The sequence below is a fragment of the Pinus tabuliformis genome, chromosome 3_2 (assembly GCF_031772625.1).
Source record: "Pinus tabuliformis cultivar Carrire ecotype Pingquan chromosome 3_2, CPIR1, whole genome shotgun sequence".
NCBI lineage: Eukaryota > Viridiplantae > Streptophyta > Pinopsida > Pinales > Pinaceae > Pinus > Pinus tabuliformis.
The window spans coordinates 483,354,594-483,367,490 of NC_142302.1; positions in this window are offsets into that span (position 1 = coordinate 483,354,594).

Consider the following 12,897-nt stretch of genomic DNA (forward strand, 5'->3'; position numbering starts at 1 on the left):
CCTATTTCTTATTTAGCATATTTAGACTAAGAGCAAAAATTTTGAAATGGGGGGGTTGTTGTATAGCACAACAATTGGCGATTCACTGGAATAACCAGTTATCTCTGAATAAAATGATGAAATTTCTAACACTTTCTTAAGTAGAATCAATTAAGGAAAAGGGAACTGTCTTGGAATTGGTTAGATAAAAAAAATTACTCTGAATAAAACAAAGATATCAATTTTGCAATTTCTTCTACAAACCCTTATCATAAATAAAAACATTTTTTGGTTTCTTCAAGCTTTGATTGGTTGTTAAAGATAAAATAGGGGTCTCCTACAACTTAGATTTTAAATTTACTTTTTTGTCATAGGTAGTTCCACTGCTGCCAAAAAACATCTATAGTCTCAATAGGGTTACCATTTAACCATCAACTATTCATTGTCCCATCCATCTGAGAGTATAATCTTTTAAAGATAAATTTAGAAAGATATATCTACATATATATTTTTTCATATTTTATTTTATTATTTTATTTGATTAAAAGCCATTGCCCTGGTTTGATAGCGAGAACATGACATTGCCATTCACTGGTTGTAATTACACTGAACAAATTGGCTGGTGATGAGACCCCTTTTCTTTTGATTATAAGCCATTACCTTGTTTTGGTATGCAGTATTGGTAATGTTAGCTTAACTATTTCCCTATGATCATGGTAAGCAGGCTTGTAATGAGACCTCTTATCTTTTAAATCGGATATATTTTAGAATTACACTCTAAAAAATCATAAACCTAGTGGATGGGGTGAATACTTGACTCCTTAAGAGTTTATGGATGACAATTATAGAGTTGTAGATGCTTAGTTGGAGAAAATATTTACCTTTTTATAAATGACCTTTCTCAACTGATAAAAATCAAAATGATTTACTGTGTTTTTAATGTTTGAAAGATTTCACAAATTTAAAGAGGATTTCAGAGTTTCATGTTTTTATCTAATTTCCAAAATTGTAATCATTTGCTTGAAAGTTTCTACTTTTTAAAAGCAAGTAGTCACAATATTCTTTCAAAGAGCTTTTCAATAGTAGAAAGCCAATGGTAGACTATTTACAACATTTTTTAAAATGAAACAAAAATTTCGTAAAGAATATGTACAGGTAAGAAGGGGTTACCTCCTTAGGGAAAGAATTTCTTTAAGATAAGCCCATTCATAGGAAGAGAATCTCTCTTTCCTGATAAGTCTTGCAGTAGAAACGTTGATGAGCCTATCTTTTCAATGATCTGAAATGGTCCAAGCCACATCTTCTGAAATTTGGTATGCTTACCTTTGTCTTCATGTGCTTTGTCCCATTTCAAAATGAGATCACCAATTTGTAACGTTTTTGAGCTGGCTGAACTTGCATCAAAAGAAGATTTAACGACTTGCTGATGTTTAGCATGAGTAATTTTGGCCTTTTCTCTTTCATCATCCAATTTAAGAATGTGATCAAACCTTAATTGAATAGAGGAAGAAGGAGTTTCTCCAATGAATTTTGCAAGGGCTAGTGATGGGAGGGCTAAATTTGGTGGAAGTACAGCTTCTTTCCCATATGCTAAGTTAAAAGGAGAAGTACCTATTGAGACTTTCTGAGTTATACGATATACCCATAATGCAAATATTAAAGATTTATTCCAATTCCTTTGGTTTTGATCAACAGTTATTTTAATAATCCTGATGAGATTTTTGTTAGTTGACTCTGCTAAGCCATTTCCTTTAGGATATTAATTTGCAGAGTACTTTAACTTAAAACCTCTCTTAAGAGCAAATTCAACTATACTATTTCCAGAAATATAAATTGTGTTTTCAAATACAAGCGCATTAGGTAAACCAAACCTTGTTATGATGAACTGATCAATAAATTCGATAATCACATCACAATTGGCTACCTTTAATGGAATTGCTTCTACACACTTTGTGAAGTAGTCCATGGCTGTGAGGATGTATTTTTGTTGCTTGGAAGAATGTGGAACAATCTCTCCTATAATATCAAGCCCCCACTGTTCAAATGGTTGCTCAATGTTAACTGGTTGTAAAGGAAAGGTTGGTTTCCTTTGTCTCCCGCTAGTAGTTTGGCATATCTTACACTTCCTCACGTAGTCATGGGCATCTTTCAACAAAGTCGACCAATAATACCCAGCATGTGGTATTTTGTGGGTTGTGGTGTCTCCTCCAAAATGTCCACCTGTTGGGCCATCATGTAGTTCCTATAAAACCTTTTGCGCTTCATATTTTTCAAGGCATCTTAATAGAACAGAATCATAATTTCTCCTGAATAACACATCATCAATGATTTCATAGTGTTTGGATTTTAACCTTAAGGCATGTTTGTTTTTGTAGCTAAATTCAGGGGGAGCATATCCATTTTTTAAATAAAAGATCAGATCATCATATTGAGATTCAGAGTCAATGATACTTATCTCGTTTATTTGTGCAGTACTATCTGAATCTTCATGATCTGGTATATTGGAAGCCCCTACAAGAAATCTACAAAAACCTTGCCCTCTAACAATTTTCGTTGGTTTTATATCAATGTCATACTCTTATAAAGTTTTTACCTTGTTAGCTCTTTTCTCTCCTACTTTTCTTTGAACTAGCAATTGTCTCACTGTAGAAAATGGGACTATCACTTTTGTATGAGTTTTTAAGAGGAAAGGTCTAAAATGTTTGATAGATTTAAATACAGTGAAAGCTTATTTCTCAACTTTGAAATAATTGAGCTCAACATCCTGCAAATTAGAACTAAAGAAAGATATGGGTGCTTCTACTTGTTGATCATTGATTTGTGTTAAAACAACAGCATAAGATGTTTCAGTGGCCAAAGTATACAAAATAAAATGATTGGAAAAATTCAGAGTACTCAATGCAGGAGCATTAATTGTCTCTTGTTTGATCGATTCAAAAGCCTCTTTTTCGTTATGTCCCCATTTGAAGACTGAATTTTTCTTAATCATGGATTGCAAGGGTAAAAAAATATGAGAAAAATCAGGAACAAATCTTTTCACAAAATTTATCTGTCCTAAAAATGATTGCATAGATTTCCTATTATGTGGCAAAGGGATATCAGAAATTTCTTTTATCCTGTTAGGATCAATGTATATGCCATTTTTGGATACAATAAACCCTAAAAGTTTACCTTCATTAAGAGCAAAGAATGATTTCTTGGGATTTAAGGAAATCCCATATTTTTTGCAACGTTCATAGACCTGCTTTAAATCATGTGGATGATTGCTATTTTTCTTAGAATAGACAGTTATGTCATCTAAGTAAACAATGACTGTCCTATTAATAAAACCTTTGAAAGTTCTGTCCATATCTCTTTGGAAAGTAGCTCCAGAATTTATCAAACCAAAAGGCATTTTCTGATAAGCATATGTTCCCCATTTGGTTTTGAATGTAGTCTTTAATCTATCGTCTGGATGTACCAGGATTTGATTATATCCTGAAAAACCATCAAGAAAAGTCATTAACTATGAGCCAGCTACTAATTGAAGTATCTGCTCCATTGCTGGTAATGGGAAATTATCTTTCTGACATGCTTTGTTGAGATTCCTAAAATCTCTGCAAATCCTAATATCACCATTCTTTTTCCTCATAGGTACTAAATTTGAGACCCATTTAGAATGTCTGACAAGAAATATTATTCTAGCTTTAAGGATTTTATTCAAATCTACTTTCATTTGACTTTCAAGATTTGGGTGAATTTTCCTTAGTTTTTGGTGTACAGGTTTCTCATCAGAAATCATTGGAATTGTGTGTTGGATGATAGAGGTATCATAATTTTTTAGATCTTCATAATTCCAAGCAAAAAAAAATTGTATTTCTTGAATAAACTCATGAAAGGAAATCTTTCATCTGATGAAAGTCCAAGTCCTAGATTGACATTTTGTGGTTTGGCATCAGTGCCGAGATTTACTAATTCAAAACTTAAAGTTGAACTTTGAAGTTTTGCATTAGTGACCTTTTTGAATCTATCCTTAATATCATAAAGATCTTCTAGCTTGACCACAGATTTAGGAATAGGATTTTCATTGAGTCTCTGCTTTAATTGAAGATCATGATCGCTTTCATCGATAATTTGATCATCAGAAAATCCTTCAGATGTCAAGAAATTTAAGATATCCTCATCATGATTGAACACACGCCAATTGGTGACATTATCTGGGACATATGGCCGAAAAATTAATTCAATAGAAAATATATCTGGACTATAATACCCGGATGGAAGGAGTTTAGAAGTAACATTAGCCAGAAGATCTGTTGCTGCATTCTGTGATCTAGGAATAGGATAAATTTCAAATGCCATAAAATGAGTTATGAGATCTTGAACAAGTGATTGATAATGTTTCAAATGCCCCAAAATACAATGAATAGTCTTTCTCACTTGTTTAATGACAATTTTGGAATCACCAAATACTTTCAGATATTGGATATTCAGGCCTATTTCTTTATAGAGACCATGAATCAATGCTTAATATTTTGCAGTATTATTGGTACACTCAAATTATAATCTACATCATAACATATTTTTTTCTCCTTCAAGACTAACTAAAATACATCTTGCCCCTGCACCGTCATTAGATTTAGATCCATCCAAATACAAAGAGCAAAATAAAGGCTTATTTACAAGTTTATCTACAAGTTCATCTGCAACACTAACACACTTAGAAGTATCAATACTGGAGAAATTTTCGATTTGTGATATGACACTATTAATAGGAAAAGGAGATTGTTGAGCATTAAAATTCCCAAAAATTGATTCAGCCGAATAGTTTCCAAGAAAGTTATTATTGAAGGCTACAGGTTGATTTTCTTCTTCAAACTCAGTTACTGTGTGAGTCAAATGTTTTTCGCGATCAATTATGATTTGATTTGGTTTCCCATTATAGGGAAGCCACATGTGAGACCAATCAATTGAAATATAACCATGAAGTTTTTCAAACCAATCTCTGTTAAGGATCAAACCATAAAACTCATGGATGCTAGTAATTAATATATCAATTCTTTGGACAACCCTGGAATCAACAGATAATCTGATAGTAACTGAATTTATTTCTCCTAAAAATTGAACCTTAGTTCGATCTAATTGGACAATATGAACTGCAGACTTCTGGGGTTCAATATTTAACTTAGAGAAAATTGATGCTGGAATTATGTTTGATGAAGCCCCTGAATCAATCAAGCAGTTATGAAAATTTCTATTGTAGATCTCATAAGTCAAGAGAAAGAAGGAGTATGAGAATTTGATCTATCGCCAATTAAAATGGCATCAGTAGCATCCACCTTATCAGATGGTAGCTTACCTGATCCTCTAGTAGCCTTTGATAATACACTAGTTGGAAGAGGAGAAGAAGGTACTACATTTAATTCTTTAAGCAACAACTTTTTGTTGATGCTTGAGCTTGCTAATTTCATGCAGAGAAATATTTGCTTGGGTCTTCTTCATATCTTCCACTATGTTATAATCCATGGAATCTGAAACTACTAGCGTTTTAGATGTTAAGGGAGGATTGGACGAAGATGGTTGATTGTGGGGAGACGCAATTAGAGCTTTCTTTGTGGGAACTTTGTCTTTAGTAACAGGATTTGAATTTTTCTTCTTTTGATTTGATTGATTAGGCTCTACTATAATTTTACTTCTGGTGTTTACTGGAAGAGCTTCCTGTTCACTTTCATTATCAGAGTTGGGTAGGATAAATTCCCACATTCCATGACATTCAACTGTTTCATCTTCTTTCGTTTCTTCAGCTGATAAAATTGTATCTTCTTTTTCATCATCATCCAGGTCAGATTCTGCATTAGATATAACATTCGGTGGTTTAGGATCAATTGGTTGATTTCTCTTAAAGTTCTTAAATGGTATTTTCGTATAAGTTTTAGCTACCTACTTTTTTATTTCAACCATTTCATTAGACATAGTTTTAAGAACTTTTTGTCAGCCTTCCATGTCATATGTATCCTTGGTTGTTTTCTTCTTTGAATCATCTCTAAAGGTAACTTTCCTGGATTTCCTTTCTTCTAGAGAGTTTTTCTTTTCCAAAGCAAGGATACGTATTTAAATAGCTATTGCTTCCTTCATATTTTCTGCTAATGTTGGTTTGGTAGCCCTATCAATGAATATGGCTATGTTAGAAGGTAGAGAAGAAATGAACCATTCATTTCAGTGGTTGAGGGGAAAGTACCCCTAGGGTCCTTTGGGTTAAGACTCTACCAGACTGAAAATTTCTTATTCAAAGAAACACACACACAACCATTATCTTTACTGTAAGCAAATTCTAATGTTTAGGGTACGTACCTAAGGTCCTACGTTCGAGAAGGCCTTTAGGGTCCAAACCCTTCTTGGAGTTCCCTTCTTCTCCTTTGACCTGTAAAACAAACAAATCAAAGAACACAACAGTACATGGACAAATACTTATATGAAAACCATCTTCATGCTATAAAGTTAGTTATAAAAATCTTTAAGTAACTACTTGCATAAGAATTCAAGACAAGAATCTCATAAGCACAAAGAAAGATTGTTTCGGGAACCAAGACGTGTTTCTTTATATAAAGGCAAGTAAAGTACATATAACGGAAAGATTTCACCTGAAACACCTTCAGCAGGCTCCAAGCAAAGCTTCCTCCCGGATTCGTTCCAGCCTCAAACCTCCAACAAGAGCTCCTTCCAAGTCTTACTCAATGGTGATATAAAGGATGAATGATCACCAATACACATGGAAACAAGGGTTTCCTATGCAAAATGGGGGAAGTGCAGAAGGCACCAAGGACTTTAGACCTGGTCTAAGGGGAAAATCTCATCATAATAATCTTGCTCTTCTTTTCTCTCCCTCTTAGGCCTTCCCTTTGATGTCTTTTTATACCATCTCCAAAGTAGTTTTTTAGTTAGCAGTTGGTTGGGAACAGTTGGGCCACGGGCACTAACAGGTGATCAGCAGGTAAAACCCGCGATCTCCGCCCGAAAATAAGGAATTATTTATTTTTTTAAGTGTTTTAATACATACACGCGGGTTGGGTATACACAGACCCGCGTGTACACGCGTTTAACTCAGGGCAATGTCGCGTATAGGGGATAAAACACTGTTTTTTAAATTTTAGGACCAGGTCTGGAAGGAGGGGTTGCCCTAGGCCATGAGTGCAGCATCACAAACCATAAGAGTGAGATTTGGAGCTATAACAGATGCCCCCTAATATATGAGGTCAGAAGGGGAACATGATGGCCAAAATATATTATGTAAGTACATGGAAAGGAAGTCTTGTCGAGAAACCGAGGAGGACTTCACCAGAATTCAGCCTTCCAAGCCACCAAAAGGAGATCAGAAAGAAACACTGTCTGAGGCGGGCATACCCATGCTCAGAAAAAGTAAAGCATGTCTGCATATCAAGTACAAGCGGATCCAATAAGTATACAAGTATAAATGACTGGAAGATACATAATGGATCATCTGATCATAATGAGCAAGTACATGTCTGAATATCACATATAAGACTGTCAATGATGCTGAAAGATGCAACGGATCACTGATATCAAAGACTGATCCCAAAAGGTACCAACTGAACATGATGGAATAGGATGGTACTACACTGCAAACTCAGGTGCCAGCATATAGAATGTCGCCATGACTGACTGCAACATATAAGGTAGAGTGGTATCAACTAGCAGCAACAAAAGCAACTGTCAAGTGAACCAATGAATGCTGATACAACCTGAGGTCTTCATCGACCGCCGTGGTACATTTCTACACCATGGGAATAAATGATCTGAAGTCGACCATGTGATAAATCGTTTGATTACCGGTCATTGATGTATACCATTAACAAACGCGAGACTACTCACCGATAATGATAATGAGCGTCAAGGTACCCAGTACAATCTAACAAGTGTGAATAGATGAGCTGAAGTCGAACACCTGTAAGAATCTATCGATCAGGAGACAATGATGGTTTCCCACTGTCGATAGCGAAGGATCTGCCACTAATGACTGCAAACCCCAAGGTACTGCCAAATGGACTCTAGATCTTTGCCCCAGAGCAATGAGTCGGAGTCGATAGGGAAAGATCCACTAGAAGGAAGGCATTAAGGCATCCTCCATCAATCTAGCGCGAGTGTAACCCGTAGGCCAATAATGTGGAAGGAATCGGACGAAAAAGATGTAGTAACCCAACCGAAGTACTTTTCCGGCGTACACAAGATGTAGCTAGCACACGGCAGAAACCCTCTGAACCAACCAATAATGAAAGCTGACACAGAGGCGAGGTATCCACCAATAGGGTCAAATGGAAACCAAGGTACTGCACGAATCCCAATGTGTGATAATGTATGCTGATGTCGAACACAAGGGAAACCACTCAGTCAAAGACCCATGATACTGATCGATGCTGAGCACAAGGTGACCTATCAATAATGAAAATAGGGCCAGGGTGCGGCTCTAGGCCTGTCCTCAGAGCAAGGTGTCGTCGTCGATAAGGACAAGACCCTGCCAGCAAGAAGTCAATGGGGACCTTCTCAAACCGGCATGAGTAAAGGACCAATATAGCTGATGTGATGATAGACATGATACAGACAACCAGGGATGGCCGAATGAAAAATGAGTCAAGAGACACTGTAGAGAGGCCGACTCAGGCTAACTTCCCTTGAACAAAAGCACGACTCAATGTGACTATATGGCAGCATATGATGACTCTGTATAAGTTCGCCATGCAGGAGGCACGAATGAACCCTCCATATGATTGGAAGAGATAACCAATCGGGGGAGAACTAACTCAATAACAAGGTTATGGCATACCTAAGTCAAACTAAATCCCACCCATACGGAGGAGACTTTGTTTTGAGTGCTTTGTTCAAGGGCAACTTAACTGACTCTAGCTGCCAACAATAAATGGAAATAATGTCCCTGTTCCCGCTCTTTTTTGGAATATTTAATTTTTTTTGTCTTTTTCTGTTAAGCTGGAAAAAGAATAAAAGAATGCTATGGTACAGTGGAAAGAACGAGTGTCGGTGAAACAGATGATCTAGTTCCTGGGAAGGGAACATTCCTATGCTCAATGCAGGGAGGTGAAAACTGGTCAGTGACACTCAGAGGTATGTTCTTTCCATGGATCTGGGTATGTCAAGCTGCAGAAGTCAAAGGTATGCAAGGTTGATTTTGCAGATGTCATGGTCAAAAGTTGGCTTAAACACGAGTCCAAGTGAAGCCGACTCTAGGCCAAAAGGTGCAAATGGTCAACATGCAATGCAGTAGCACAACTCGACACAAAGGAGCCTCTAGGGTATAAGGCCAGAACAAAGCGGAGAAGCTAAGAGGAATGAGTCTTCAACGCATAAGTCATGGCGGGACTAAAGAGGACTCCCGAGCCTAGGGATGAAAAATCAGCATGAGTGCCAAGTGCCAAAAAAAAAGTACTAACTAGGGCACCCATGATAAGGTAGGCTCTACCACACAAGTCATGATACTTCTAAGCAATGAGAAGGTTCCGCACCATAACTTGGTGGGGTCGATCCTAAGGCAAAATGGGAAAGGAAACTGATAAATGCACAATGCAGGTGGAAAAACCTAACCTATATGCCAGTTTCGAGAACCAATACCTGTCAGAACGGACCAACCATAAACTTCCAAAGGAGAAATCTTCCAAGTTCTGTAAACATAAATAGGAACACTAGACGAGAAGTTAATGCATCCCACATATAAACTTCATATAAAATCTTTGTGTTATAGAATACAAAACTTGAAAATGCGTACCTCATATGTACAATATGGTACAGGGGACCACGCAGCCTTGCGGCTTACGCATAAAACCCTTTGCAAGGCTCAGGCCAAGGACTCCTTTGGTAGTCATAACTCATGGCTTCAAAGAGTTCCTCCTGTGAAGGCAAAACAAGTTCTAAGAAATCATGAGAACTACAAGGATCAAAAGAGGGAATTAAAGGGTCCCATGTCCCTATAGGATGAATCTCTCGGTCAACTGCCGAGACCAAGTCCCAAGAAGGAGAATAATAAGTCAAAGGATCCTTCTCAGAAGCAATTGAACATTGAGGACTCAATGCCACATAATTCACCCATGGCGGGGTAGAGTCTACTTGAACACTTGGAACAAACCAAGGGGCATTCTGCAGTAAAGTCGAATTAGGGTGGTGATTATCAGATGCAAGCTGATCAATAGTGACAATATTCCCGTTATGAGGAAAGCACATTACTCGAAAGAGTGAAGACACCACAGCATTCATAGCATAGACATAATCACGCCCAAGTAGCATATTAAAGTCTAAAGGGCTATCAACTACCATCATATCGATTAAAACAGTCTTCCCACCTAAAGTGATAGGCACTTGAGGAAGAACACCCATAGATTCACCAGGCCTTCTATCATAGGCTAACAACTGACTTTGAGCTGTCAACAACTTTGGGGAACCCAAAGCTTTCCAAGTCAAAGAGGATATAATACTTGCAGAGGATCCTTCATCCACCATACATCGATAGACATTTGTGGAATTCACTCTGACCTTTATTTGGAAAGGTGCAGCGGAGGGAAGACGAGGCTCAACAAGACTATCCCAATCAAAGGAAACACTCTTAGCACTTGGAGGGGGAACATTCGAAGTAACCGGAATGCCCCCTATACTAGAAGACTCTGTACTAGAGATCAAACAGACTCTTTTGTTAGGCACTTCACCCCCCAAAAGAGGAGTGTAATCGGCCAGCGATTGCACTGGCTTTACTACATTATCAACCAATGGTTGACGGGATTGATGAGAAACCATATCAGATCTAGGAGTAGAAGTACTTTCAGACTCGGACCATACCCTTTGAACCTCTGGAATACCAGGGCATAAATGAGTAAGATGGTCTCCCTTGCATATCTTACAAGGGAACTTAGGTTTAAAACTTCTACGTCCAGGTTTCTTATCAACCTCCATTCCGCCAACATGACTAGCAGTGGTTTGCGGAGAGTCCTGAACATGACTTGCAGAGGTCGGTGACTCTTTGCTAGTATGACTTGCAGTGACTAGACTCGTGCCCCCAGCATGACTTGCAGCGGCTGAAGACTCATCTCCAACATGACTAGCAGAGGTTGAAGATGAAGTGCTAGTGTGACTTGCAGTGACTAGACTTGTGCCCCCAACATGACTAGCAGTGGCTGAAGGCTCATCTCCAACATGACTTGCAGAGGTTGAAGATGAAGTGCTAGTATGACTTGCAGTGACTAGACTCATGCCCCCAGCATGACTTGCAGCGGCTGAAGACTCATCTCCAACATGACTCACAGAGGTTGAAGACGAAAGGATAGACTTATTCTTCTTCTTTGACTTCCTCTTTCTCCTCTTTTTAGATTTCTTGTTACAAGAAGGAGGAGAGGAAGGAATCCTAGATTTCTCTTTGAAAGAAGATGAACAGTTAGCACCCATGTGATGCCCCTGAAATAAAGCATTCATATGAGAAGCTTCAAGAGCATTCGGAATATTCGGAGTGGACCACAGCCAAATTGGTAGTCCAACATTCAACCCAGGAATATTCAAAGTGGCCATCAAGGGAGTACCAACGTTTCCAAAGAAAGGAAAATCACAAGGATCCCCTTTTGGAAGGGTACCTTGGTTGGTTTCCACAGGAATATTAGCCATATTAAATTGATCCAAAGACCCTTCCCCTACGGGAATGTAGAAATAACTCTTCAAGGAATATGAATAAGCAATCAAAACCTTTGCCCTTGAGGAGGCAACTCCACAACTTCTGAAAGAATGACCAAAAGCCTTTCAAGATTGGTAGAGTGGTAAGCCAGTCACTCAGAACACAAAGTCCAAACGTGACTAGACAAAAATACCTAAAGCCAACTATATACAAGGAACAAAGAGCACACACTATAAAGTCCCTAAAGATATCATCCAGTCAAACAACTTCCAAGTATTTCCACTCCGGGTGATGAGGACCGGACACCAAAATACAAGAAAGTGGAGTCAGGGACCTTCCGAAGATAGTCTGGGATAATCACGGCCCAGCCCTATCAGCGAAGGTAACAGAGGAAGTTACGCTGACCTCCTAACAACAGCCTGCGTCGGTGCAAGCCCCCAAGCTTCGTAAGGGTGCCCTCCAGTAGTACTGTCGAGAGTGATGCAACGTCAACCTCAGGTGCCACGGGATTCCCCTCCGCAGCTACCTGTGTAGATCCCTAGGAGAGGCAACTATGAGCACCAACTCGTCGCAGAAACCAGGCGGAACAGTCATGAGGTAAGTTCGGACAAGTAGGAGAGGGGGTATCTCTCTTCCCTGTCTTCACAGACCCTCGTGCTTAACTCCCAGATCCGAAGCTTTCCTGGTCTTCCTAACGCTATTGGATTTTCTCTCGTTATTCAGACTCCTACGTTTGACGTTTATATGGCCTTGGAGAGTTAACTCTCCACTCGCCTAATCCAAGGCCCTAAAATCCTAACTTGTTGGTGTAACTGACTAAAACAAAAAGTTCTAGTGGATTTTAATTAGCGCTTGATTTTATTAGGTTGTTCTTTAAGTCACAAGGTAATGGAGATGAAACTAGTGGTGTTTTTTGACGCAAAAGAAATTAATAAAAACATAACTACATGCACATGCACTTTTTCGTTTTTCGATGAAAAGTAATCTCTACAGGGTTTAGAGGTGCTTCTAATAAAACAAAGTTTTTTGCTTTCTTTTCAAACTCCACACTCACAAAAGCTAACAAAGCTATGTATGCATAAAAAGGGATGCAAATCTATCCTAATGCAACAACTATATGTGAATGCAAGATTTTGAGACTACTCTCCAAACAAAGAAGGAAAGTTGCTCACTTATCAAATTTGTCCTGCCACTAAAATGCTTAGATAGAATATGATGTGCTACCAATCATTTCGTCCAAACAATAAAAACAAGTTCTAAGA